At 40.7% G+C, this 13,246-nt stretch overlaps 1 pseudogene; it reads left to right on the plus strand.

The window, feature by feature from the left end:
* Positions 10,663 to 12,895, plus strand: LOC110256745 (annotated as a pseudogene).

Below are 13,246 nucleotides of genomic sequence, written 5' to 3' on the forward strand. Positions count from 1 at the left end.
AAGCAGATAACAACAGGAGACCATCCAACCAAAAAAAAAAAAAAAGAAAGGAAGAATGGAGAACCATAGAATCAACTGGAACACGAGGTTCAAATGGCAATAAATAATCATCTATCAATTATCACCTTAAATGTCAATGGCTGAATGCCCCAATCAAAAGACACAGAGTGGCTGAGTGGATAAAAAGGCAAAAACCTTCAATATGCTGCCTACAAGAAATTCACCTTAGGACAAAAGATACATATAGATTGAAAGTGAAAGGGTAGGGAAAAATATTTCACGCCAATAGACATGACAGAAAAGCAGGAGTCGCAACACTCACATCAGACAAAATAGACTTTAAAACAAAAGACATAAAGAAAGACAAAGAAGGACACTATTTAATGATTAAGGGATCCATCCAAGGACAGGATGTTACTATCATCAACATATATGCCCCAAACATAGGAGCACCCAGATACATACAACAAATATTAACAGACATAAAGGGAGATATTGATGAGAATACAATCATAGTAGGAGACCTAAATACCCCCCTCACATCAATGGACAGATCCTCTAGACAGAAAACCAATAAAGCAACAGAGATCCTAAAGGAAACAATAGAAAAGTTAGACTTAATTAATATCTTCAGGATACTACATCCAAAAAAATCAGAATATACATTCTTCTCAAATGCTCATGGAACATTCTCAAGAATCGACCACATATTGGGACACAAAGCGAATCTCAATAAATTTAGGAGCATAGAAATTATCTCAAGTATCTTCTCTGACCACAATGCCATGAAATTAGAAATCAACCATGGGAAAAGGAAAGAGAAAAAACCTACTCCATGGAGACTCAACAACATGATACTAAAAAACCAATGGGTCAATGAGGAAATCAAAAAGGAAATTAAAAACTACCTTGAAACAAATGATAATGAAGACACAATCTCTCAAAATCTATGGGATGCTGCGAAAGCAGTGCTCAGAGGGAAATTTATAGCAATCCAGGCCTTTCTCCAACAAGAAGAAAGATCCCAAATTGACAACTTAACCCTCCACCTAAATGAATTAGAAAAAGAAGAACAAAAAAGTCCTAAAGTCAGCAGAAGGAAGGAAATTATAAAGATCAAAGAAGAAATCCATAAAATAGAGACTCAAAAAACAATAGAGAAAATTAATAAAACCAAGAGCTGGTTCTTTGAAAAGGTGAACAAAATTGACAAACCCCTGGCCAGACTCACTAAAAAGAGGAGAGAAAGAACCCAAATCACCAAAATTATAAATGAAAAAGGAGAAATCACAACGGATACAGCAGAAATACAAAAAACCATAAGAAAATACTATGAACAACTATACGGCAACAAGTTTGACAATCTGAAAGAAATGGACAATTTTCTAGAATCTTACAGCCTGCCAAAACTGAATCAAGTAGAAACAGACCAACTGAACAGACCAATCACTAGAAATGAAATTGAAGAGGTCATAATATCACTCCCTACAAATAAAAGTCCAGGACCAGATGGCTTCACAGGTGAATTCTATCAAACATATAAAGAGGAATTGGTGCCCATCCTCCTTAAACTCTTTCAAAAGGTTGAAGAAGAAGGAATACTCCCAAAGACATTCTATGAGGCCACCATCACCCTCATTCCAAAACCAGATAGAGATACCACCAAAAAAGAAAACTATCGCCCAATATCATTGATGAATATAGATGCAAAAATTCTCAACAAAATCTTAGCCAACTGAATCCAACAACATACCAAAAAAATTATACACCATGACCAGATAGGGTTCATCTCAGGTTCACAAGGATGGTTCAACATACGCAAATCAATCAGTATCATACACCACATTAACCAAAAAAAGGTCAAAAATCATATGATCATCTCAACAGATGCAGAAAAAGCATTTGAGAAAGTCCAACATCCATTCATGATCAAGACCCTCGCCAAAGTGGGTATAGAGGGAACATTCCTGAATATAATGAAAGCCATTTATGATAAACCCACAGCAAATATAATCCTCAATGGGGAAAAACTGGAAGCCTTCTCACTCAAATCTGGAACAAGACAGGGATGCCCACTCTCACCACTGCTCTTCGACATAGTTTTGGAAGTCCTAGCCACAGCAATTAGACAAACAAAAGAAATAAAAGGCATCCATATAGGAAGAGAAGAGATAAAACTGTCACTGTATGCAGATGATATGATACTATACCTAGAAAACCCTAAGGACTCAACCCCAAAACTCCTTGAACTGATTAATAAATTCAGCAAAGTTGCAGGATATAAGATTAACATTCAGAAGTCAGTTGCATTTCTGTATACCAGCAATGAAGCATCAGAAAAGGAATACAAAAATATGATACCTTTTAAAATTGTACCTCACAAAATCAAATACCTCGGAATACACCTGACCAAAGACCTATATGCCAAGAACTATAAAACTTTAATCAAAGAAATCAAAGAAGATGTAAAGAAATGGAAAGATATTCCATGTTCCTGGATTGGAAAAATCAATAGTGTAAAAATGACCATACTACCCAAAGCAATCTACAGATTCAATGCAATCCCTATCAAATCACCCATGACAGTTTTCACAGAACTACAACAAACAATCCAAACATTTATATGGAACAACAAAAGACCCAGAATCGCCAAAGCAATCCTGAGAAACAAAAACCAAGCAGGAGGCATAACTCTCCCAGACTTCAAGAAATACTACAAAGCCACAGTCATCAAAACAGTGTGGTACTGGTACCAAAACAGACAGACAGACCAATGGAACAGAATAGAGAATCCGGAAATAAACCCTGACACCTATGGTCAATTAAGCTTTGACAAGGGAGGCAAGAACATAAAATGGGAAAAAGAAAGTCTATTCAGCAAGCATTGCTGGGAAACCTGGACAGCTGTATGCAAAGCAATGAAACTAGAACAAACCCTCACACCATGCACAAAAATAAACTCCAAATGGCTGAAAGACTTAAATATACGACAGGACACCATCAAACTCCTAGAAGAGAACATAGGCAAAACACTCTCTGACATCAACATTATGAATATTTTCTCAGGTCAGTCTCCCAAAGCAATGGAAATTAGAGCAAAAATAAACCCATGGGACCTCATCAAACTGAAAAGCTTTTGCACAGCAAAGGAAACCCAAAAGAAAACAAAAAGACAACTTCCAGAATGGGAAGGGCCTGAAGCCTGGAGGGACCTTGGTGTCTGGAATGTGTCTGCCGGTCATGTCATCCTAACTCTGTCTTGTTAAAAAGGCTCATCTCTGCCTGGGGATGCTTCTCCTTAAGGGAAACATACACTTGATTCTAAGAGACTTGTGGCTGCCTGATGGGAGGGGGAGGGAGTGGGAGGGATCGGGAGCTTGGGCTTATCAGACACAACTTAGAATAGATTTACAAGGAGATCCTGCTGAATAGCATTGAGAACTATGTCTAGATACTCATGTTGCAACAGAACAAAGGGTGGGGGAAAAAATGTAATTGTAATGTATATATGTAAGGATAACCTGACCCCCTTGCTGTACAGTGGGAAAATAAAAAAAAATAAAATAAAAAGAAGTAAAAGAAAGTATTTCTCAAGAAAAAAAAAAAAAAAACAAACAACCCCATCAAAAAATGGGCCAAAGATCTAAACAGGTATTTCTCTCAAAGAAGACATACATATGGCCAAAGAAAACATGAAAAGATGTTCAATATCACTCATTATTAGAAAAACACAAATCAAAACCATTATGAGGTACCTTATACCATCCAGAGTAGCCATCATCAAAAAGTCTACAAACAATAAATGCTGGAAAGGGTATGAAGAAAAGGGAACCCTATTATACTATTGGTGGGAATTGGTGCAACCACTGTGGAAAACAGTATGGAGATTCCTCACAAATCTAAAAATAGAATTACCATTTTATCCAGCAATCCCAATTCTGGGCATCTATCCATAGAAAACAATGACTCAAAAAGACACATGTACTCCTATGTTTCATTAGGTTGAAATGTTTTCTGCAAAGCATTTTCAACTCAAATATATATATATATATATATATGTGTGTGTATATATATATATATATATAATATGTATGTCCTGTTTCTAAAAATCTACTGAAATCATTTCCTCTGTCACACTTCTGACAATGACTTCAAACCTTCTTATTCTTTAAAAGTGTTTTAACTTTTCATTTCAAAGCATGCAGCAATGACTGTATGATGTTTACTGATATAGATGTTGAGAAATATTTGCTGAGAGCTTATTTTATGTTAAATACTGTACATGTACTGGGGGGAAATGAGTAGAAAAGGGAAGCCCTTCCCCTCATGGGGCTTTCATGTCAATAGGAAATTCATATTAAGAAAAGAAGTAAATGAATGAATGAATGGAATATTGTAAATGCTATAAGATTGGTTGGTGGGGCAGAAAACACAGGTTACAAGCTCAGAGGAGACCATTCTGACAAAAGTGACATTAAATGATGAGAAGACACTGGCCATACGCAGAACAATGGAGAAAGACAATTCTGGGTAGAAGGAAGAACCTGTGCCAGGGTCTGAGGCAGGAGAGAGGTACTTGTTTCTGAAGACAACCAGTAGGTTTGGACATGTTGAGAGGACACAGGTGCAGCATAACTGAATCAAGGGCAGCAGGAGATACGATCACTCCAACTAGGCTGGTCCATATTCTTCTGTCACTCTGCTCATCTGTGTTCTGCATCCTGAGTTGCTGACCCAAGTCAGTCACTAAGCTTTAGTTCCCCAACCAGGAGTCCAGTTAGGAACAATGCTCCTCAGCAGACGTATTGTCAAATTCTCTAGAAACGAGGCCACGTGTGTGCCACTCAGGATGCAAGGATGAGTAGGACTTTGCACCAGCCCCCACGCAGGTCAAGGGGCTTATAACAAAGTAAAAAGTCAATAAACACAGGCTGAGGAGACAACTGCTCAGAGGGTAAGCGACTGCTCAGAGCAAGCCCGTGACATTACGGCACCCCACCCCCACCCCCGAGAGGATGGTCCTCTCTGAGCACCCTGAGCAGGGGCTTCTCCTCCTCACTTAGGAGCACTGGTTGGCCCTGCCCACGAGCTCCATCAGCATGCACAGCACTTGCTTTGAGCTTTGAGCTCTAGGAGGATGGGAAAGCTTCTCAACACACCTTGGAGTCTCTCACTCTCACAGTTTCTAAAAGTGACTCACTCTTTCCTGAGATAGGGTTTTCCCAGGATTCAGGGAGCTGACATCACTCCATGTTAAATCATTCAATCCTGAACAGTTACATTGCTTGGACTAGGTCTCCATGCCTCTGGAGCTACTCCCTTTGAACTGCAATGCTCTTAATAACTGGTATGTCTACTCTCACCTCTGTGGAAAGTTCAACAGACAATTTAGGCTCTTGTTAGGACTAGGAACTACTGTGTGATGCTCTAAGGAGGACTGTCTTATTAAGTGTCAAGTGACACCAGAGGTTAGGAGGGACAAGCTTATTGTGTGGTGCAACTGATAATCAATGGGTGATTGCAGTGCATCCCATTCACAACAGTGTCATAAAGAAGGCTGGTGGAACCAGGTGCACCTAGCAACAGGGGCAGGAAAGTGGGAGCATGGAAAACTGACATTTCTGCATGAGCTGTGAGCAGGGTAACATCATTCATGAAGACAAAATGTTGGCAAATCACAGAGTTGCTGAGGAGGAAGGCAAGGGGGTTGATGGAGAATCAGCTCTCCTTGCATCATGTTTCAGAGCCTCACCTCTGACTTCTTTTCTTAATGATTCACTTCTCTTGTCTCAGATCATGCCCCAAAACAGTTTAGATCTTTTTTCAATACACTTTAGAAAAGCACAAAGAGCTTCAAAACACCATCCCAGAGAAAACTCAGCAGGATTTCTGACTCAGAGGCCTCTCGCTAGAACAGAAAAGATGTCTAAGAAGATATATCAAGAGACAAGGACTGTTAGGACTCTAATAGCCAAGGTTCCATTTCCAGTAGTTGCTTCCAGTAATTTTTGCTGCTATTCCCCTCCATTACCTCAAACCTTCTTTTGAATTATGCCAGTCTCATCAACTTTGGTTAGTGAGGCATCAGAGGAATAAAGGAGGAAATTGGTGTCCAGGGTACAGAGAAAAGAGAGCAGTTAGCAGCAGGAAAAACAGAGAAGCCGGTGGGAGAAATCAGGGCAAGCAGTGCCCAGAAAATATAATTCCCAGGAAGATTGAGACATCTGGGATGGTTAGATTTTCTACAGAACCTGGAGGTATGGGGGCTAAGCAATTCTGCCAAGGTATCAAAGGAAAGGGGACTTGGAGAAGGTTGGAAGACCTGAGGTCACTGAAGTGACAGAGGGCTGGTTAATCTAAGCACACTGGGTTCAAATTGAGTCCATCTATTCAAGCATGCCCTTTGTTTCCTTATCATTGAACTTAGTTTCTGTGGCAGTCTTTGGCTCTGTGATGGAGAATCATATGAGTTCCAGGTGAAACCAAGACCCAGTAGAGCGTTGGAAAGTACCATTCATCCTCTTTTCATGCAAATGAGAAAGCTCCCATTCTCTCCTGGCCTCTTTCATGGAGGGAACTCCATGTGCTGCCCTGGCCCTCCAAGAGGTCCATCTGGGCTGGGAAACTAGGTGCCTTCTGCTTCCCTCCCCACAGTGGAACTTGCAGGACCTTTGTGAGGCCAGCCACAGAACACAGAATGCAGTGTATGAAGTCAATGACATTCTGGAGGGTAGGGGTCTTTCCTGTCCCCAAACCTGGAAAGGGAGGGGAGGATGTGGGCAGGAAAACCATACTCTTATAGCATCAGCCTGTCCTCTGGGCCCTCAGTATTTGCAACATAAAAGCCGATACTTTAAAAACCCAGAAGCCTCCTTCTGCTTCTCTGTAGCATCATGACTCCCTGAGACAAGGATTGATAACTGACTAAAAACACAGAAGGACAGGAGGGCAGAAACAAGAAAGATGTTAGCCATTTTTTTAAGAAAATAGTGTCCCTGGAGTGACATCCCCAAGATGGCAACACAGGTTGTTCCCAACGTCGCCCCCATCCCAAGAAGAGCAACTAACAACTGTTCATGCCCAAGACAGTACAGAGAACCAAGAAAACGGAGTGAGGTACAACCTGCACCACAGAAACCAAGACAGACCCCATCAAAGGGTGGGAGCAGCTTCATATTGATGGCACTCCCCTCCCCCAGGCAGCGCTAAGCACAGAGGTCTCCCTCCCCTGGGACTCCAGTTCCTCTCCGGGGAAGAGAAAGTCCCAGTGGACATCCAGCTCCCTGGTGTTGTGAGTCGTTTCTTGGCCCCCCTCTCAAAAACAGTTCCCATGTGCACAGCACAGGTGGTCCAGCCAGCAACTTTGCTCATTTCAGAGACAGAACGCTGATACAGTCTGACCAGGGAACCAGGCAGGTCACAGCTCAGCCAGATCTTGGTCCTCTAATGAAGAGCCTTGCTGGCCCTGGAGTCTGATCTTACATCCCAAGCAAGGGAGCTGAGTCACAGCCAAACCCACAGCACAGTGTAGCTACCCACCCTCCCTAACCAGAAAGTTGGCCAGAGCACCTGGAAGCTGCTTACCTCAGCCATACTCAAGCAGAGAGGGTGGCAAGCAGAGCTGACCACCCACAGAACAAAGCCAGTGGCACCATTTTCCCAGAGAAGTTGGGGTGCAGGTCACCTGGAGTCAGGAAGGCACACAAGAAGGCTTGCTGAGCAGAAGCTGTTCTCTGGCTCTACCCTGGCAAGGAAGCAAATTTCTAGGCCACACCCACTGCTGTGTGTAGCTCCAGCCCCATCTGACCAGAAAGCCTGAGTGGGAACACTTGGGAGGCTGCTTGGTGCTGGCTTTCCTGCTTTACCTGGTCAAGGGAGCTAATTTAGCCTGCATATGCTAAGTGTAGCTCCCAGCCACACCTGAGCAGAAAGCCTACCCAGAGTACTGGAAAGCTGGGTAGCCCAGCAACTGCTGGGCATAGATAGAGTCCAGCAGGCAGAGATGATTATCAAACAGGCAGAGAAAAGGCAGTGGCCCAATTTGGCCACAGAAATTGGAGCATGGGTCAGCTTCGGTCAAAACCACAAGAATTGGAACCAGTTCTCCTGCTTGGCCCTGGCAGGGAAAATAATTCATGGCCCCACCCACTGCTGAGTCCAGCCTTTAGCCTGCCCAAACAGGAAGCCCAGCCAAGCAGAGGTAGGCTGCATAGACCTCCAACAGTCCCACTTAGAATGGTACATGAAAAATTGAACAGCACAAGCTATGGTAGCCTAGACTGCAGAGCAAAACCCTGCCTAGCATTAGAATTCAGTGCACCATCTTGCCTGATTCATGTCCCCAACAATGAGCTATGTGGGCCCTGGAGACCATTCAGCACCCCACCAGGGCAGAGAAGATAATTCATAACCCCATCTACCTCTGAGTACCCAGTCCTGACTATCTAGGAAGCCTGACCAAAGAATCCAGGCAACCACAGAGCACATCCTACAGCATCTCTTGGGCAGGGAATTCATCTAGCTGTTACCAGCTGGTGACACCCTCCCACCTCAGAACTCAAGCACTCTATGACCTTGCCCAAAAATAGATCCTGACAGGAGGCTTCACCTGCCCAGGGACATTAAGAGTGGACACTTGTAAAACATCAAGCTGAGTAGACTGGTGAAGGTCTCTGCCAAAGCAAACCTGGAATCTGTAGAAAAGGAAACTACCTACTCAAATGTGCAAATACCAATGTAAGGAATCAGGGATCATGAAAAATAAGGTAAACATGACACCACCAAAGGAAACTAATAGAGCTTCAATAACTGACCTACAAAAATGGGGATCTATAAGCTTTCAGGCAAAGAATCCAGAATATTCCTCTTAAAGATGTTTAGTGAACTATAAGAACACAGAGACGACTAAACAAAATCAGCTAAATAATGCATAAATAAAGAAGCTCAACAAAGCAATAGAAATCATTAAAAATGAAACAGAAATCCTAAATTTAAAACTACCCTGACAAAATTGAAGATTCAATAGAGAGCTTCAAAAAAATGTCATGGGTAATTTGATAGGGATTGCATTGAATCTGTAGATTGCTTTGAGTAGTATGGCCATTTTTACAATGTTAATTTTTCCAACCCAGGAGCATGGAATATCTTGCCATTTCTTTACATCTTCTTTAGTTTCCTAGACATACAGACCAATGGAACAGAATAGAGAATCCAGAAATAAACCCAGACACCTATGGTCAATTAATCTTTGACAAAGGAGGCAAGAACATAAAATGGGAAAAACACAGTCTTTTCAGCAAGCATTGCTGGGAAACCTGGACAGCTGCATGCAAAGCAATGAAATTAGAACACACCCTCACACCATGCACAAAAATAAACTCCAAATGGCTGAAAGACTTAAATATAAGACAAGACACCATCAAACTGCTGGAAGAGTACACAGACAAAACATTCTCTGACATTGACCTCATGAATATTTTCTCAGGTCAGTCTCCCAAAGCAACAGAAATAAGAGCAAAAATAAACCAATGGGACCTAATCAAACTGAAAAGCTTTTGCACAGCAAAGGAAACCAAAAAGAACACAAAAAGACAACTTACAGAATGGGAGAAAATAGTTTCAAATACTGCAACTGACAAGGGCTTAATCGCTAGAATATACAAACTCAACAGCAAAAAGCCAACCACCCGAAAAATGGGCAAAAGACCTGAATAGACATTTCTCCAAGGAGGACATACAGATGGCCAATAAGCACATGAAAAAAATATCAACATCCCTGATTATTAGATAAATGCAAATCAAAACTACCATGAGATACCACCTCACACCAGTCAGAATGGCCATCATTCATATTTCCACAAATAACAAAGCTGGAGGGGGTGTGGAGAGAAGGGAACCCTCCTGCACTGTTGGTGGGAATGGAAGTTGGTACAGCCACTATGGACAACAGTATGGAGGTACCTTAGAAATCTATACATAGAACTACCATATGACCCAGCAATCCCATTCTTGGCCATATACCCAAACAAAACTTCCCTTAAAAAAGACACATGCACACCCACATGTTCACTGCAGCACTCTTCACAATAGCCAAGACATGGAAACAACCCAAATGTCCATCAACAGACAATTGGATTAGGAAGATGTGGTATATATACACAATGGAATACTACTCAGCCATAAAAAAGAATGACATAATGCCATTTGCAGCAACATGGATGGAACTAGAGACTCTCATCCTGAGTGAAGTAAGTCAGAAAGATAAAGCAAAATACCATATGATATCATTATATCTGGAATCTAATATAAGGCACAAAGGAACCTTTCCACAAAAAAGAAAATCATGGACGTGGAGAATAGACTTGTGGCTGCTAAGGGGGAGGGGAAGGGAGTGGGGTGGATGGGGAGCTTGGGGTTAATAAATGCAAACTATTGCTTTTGGTATGGGTTAGCAATGAGATCCTCTTGTGTAGCACTGGGAACTATGTCTAGTCACTTATGATGGAGCATGATAATGTGAGAAAATAGAATGTGTACATGTATGTGTAACTGGGTCACCATGCTGTACAGTAGAAGAAAAAATTGTATTGGGGAAATAACAATTAAAAAATAATAATAATAAAATGAACACCAAAAAAAGCATCATAATTGGAAAGGAAAAAAGTAAAATTGGCTATATTCACATACGAAATAATTTTATATAGTCCTAAATAATCCACCAAAAAAACTGTCAGATCTAATCAACAAAGTCAGTAGAGTTGCAGTATACAAAACTTACATACAAAAATCAGTAATTTTCTATACACTAATAACAAATTCTCCAAAAAATAAAGAAAGAAAATTATCCCATTTGCAGAAGCACTAAGAAAAATAAAATACCTTATATAAATTTAACTGAGGAGGTGAAAGATTGATGTGCTGAAAACTACAAGACATTGATGATAGAAACTGAAGAAGACACAAATAATGGAAAGGTGTACATAATCATGAATTGGAAGAATTAATATTGTTAAAAATGTCCGTCCATACTACCCCAAACCATTAATCTTAGCACTCCCTGCCAAGATTTCAATGGTGATTTTTACAGAAGTAAAAAGAAAAATACTAAAACATGTAAGTAACAACACTAGACCCTAAAACACCAAAGCAATCCTGATAAAGAAGAACAAAGCAGGAGTTATCACATTTTCTGAGTTCAAACTATATTATAAAACTACAGTAATCAAAACAGTATGGTACAAGTCTCCGAGCAGCCATTGAAGGGGAAGGAACTGCAGGTGTGTGTATGTGCGTGTGCACGTGTGAGTGGCACACGAGTGTGTGGACAAGGAGGTGGGAGCAGCTGAGTTAAGAGTCCTAACACCTTGGACTCCATTTGCTATTCTCTTTTTTCTCCCACACACCTATCTGGTGGTGGTAGGCATTTAAATTTGCTTTTATCTTAATTCATTTTGAAATCTTTTAAAATTTTAGGGTTGGAGGTAGTGAGAGGCAGGAAAGGGTAAGGGAGGAGAGTAATAGCATAAAAGCAGGAGTAGGTCATGGAGATGAAGAAGAGGATTAACCTGGAGCTAAGGGACAGAGCCCTGGAGGAGGTGACAGAGTTGGTCCTTGATAATTGCCTGTGTGTCAATGGGGAAACTGAGGGCCTGAATGATACTTTTAAAAAACTGGAGTTTCTGAGAATGGCTAATGTGGAACTAAGTTTACTGGCCCGGCTGCCCAGCTTAAATAAACTTTGAAAGTTGGAACTTAGTGACAATATAATTTCTGGAGGCTTGGAAGTCCTGGAAGAGAAATGTCCAAATCTTACCTACCTCAATTTGAGTGGAAACAAAATCAAAGATCTCAGTACAGTAGAAGCTCTGCAAAATCTTAAAAAGTTGAAAAGTCTTGACTTGTTTAACCGTGAGATCACAAACCTGGAAGATTATGGAGAAAGCATCTTTGAGCTGCTGCAGCAAATCACATACTTAGATGGATTTGACCAGGAGGATAACGAAGCACCAGACTCAGAAAAGAGGATGATGAGGATGGAGATGAAGATGATGAAGATGATGAAGATGAAGAGGAAGATGAAGCTGGTCCACCTGAAGGATATGAGGAAGAGGAGGAAGAAGAGGAGGATGAAGATGATGAGGATGGATGATGAGGATGAAGATGAAGAAGGCTCAGAACTGGGAGAGGGAGAAGAGGAAGTGGGCCTTCCTACCTAATGAAAGAAGATATTCAGGATGAAGAAGATGATGATAACTATATTGAAGGAGAAGAAGAAGAGGAGGAAAAAGTAGCCCTTCAAAGGGAAAAGAGGAAACGAGATGCTGGAGATTATGAAGAGGAAGAAGATGACTAGATCATTCTAAGACAAGATTCCCTAACATTCCTGGGTGTGCAAAAGAGTGACCACATCTTCTTTGTTTCTTCATGTACAGTAGCTATCCTTACAGAAGATAACATGTAACTTTTTATAGGAAAAGTGTGGTTTTACTATTTTTGCCTTGTCATTCCAATAAGATTAACTAGTCTGTTAATGATCCTATTGTAAGTAGAGAAATCTTCATTGACCCCAATGTGAAATCCCCTAGCAATTTATTTAGAATCTTAACTTTTCTGATTAAAGCTCACTGTATTAGTCAATTTTAGCATAATTAAAACATGATCGCTTTTACACAGTATAGTATGGTGCATTTCATTCATAAGATTTTAAAGTTATTTATAAATTAACCAAAATCACAGTTGGCTGGAATCTGGAATGAAAATAGTCTCTTGAATGATAGCTTGGTAATTTTATTAGAGGTGACCCAGAGATCTTGTAGTTTGAAGGCAACAACTTTTGGCTGAGGGTATTTGGGGTTGCTTTTTCTCACATGAGTGGTTTGGAAAGTAGGAGAAGAATAGTAAAGGTTCTATTCAAGAATATAGTCCATGGCTTTTATGAAGGTTTCTGAAACTTTTTAAATCCAGGTGACTAATAAGATTTTAGTTTTGAAAGAAAAATTGCTTATACTGAGGTCAGAGACATGTAGGTGTAAGACCTCTCTTGAAGCTGAAGATCATGACATGCCAACAGTTGTTTATCTTGTTTTAAGTGTGCATTCTTTTTTTTCCTCTCAGTGATTCCTTATGACCACCTCCCTTCCTTGTTTCACTCCCTTCTTAAAAAAGAGTTGGGAAACTTAGATATACCCAGGACAACTATGTCTTATACCTCAACCACCTTTCCAACCTGTCTCAGTTTTAAACAAGC

Source organism: Sus scrofa, chromosome 14, assembly GCF_000003025.6.
Source record: "Sus scrofa isolate TJ Tabasco breed Duroc chromosome 14, Sscrofa11.1, whole genome shotgun sequence".
Taxonomy (NCBI): domain Eukaryota; kingdom Metazoa; phylum Chordata; class Mammalia; order Artiodactyla; family Suidae; genus Sus; species Sus scrofa.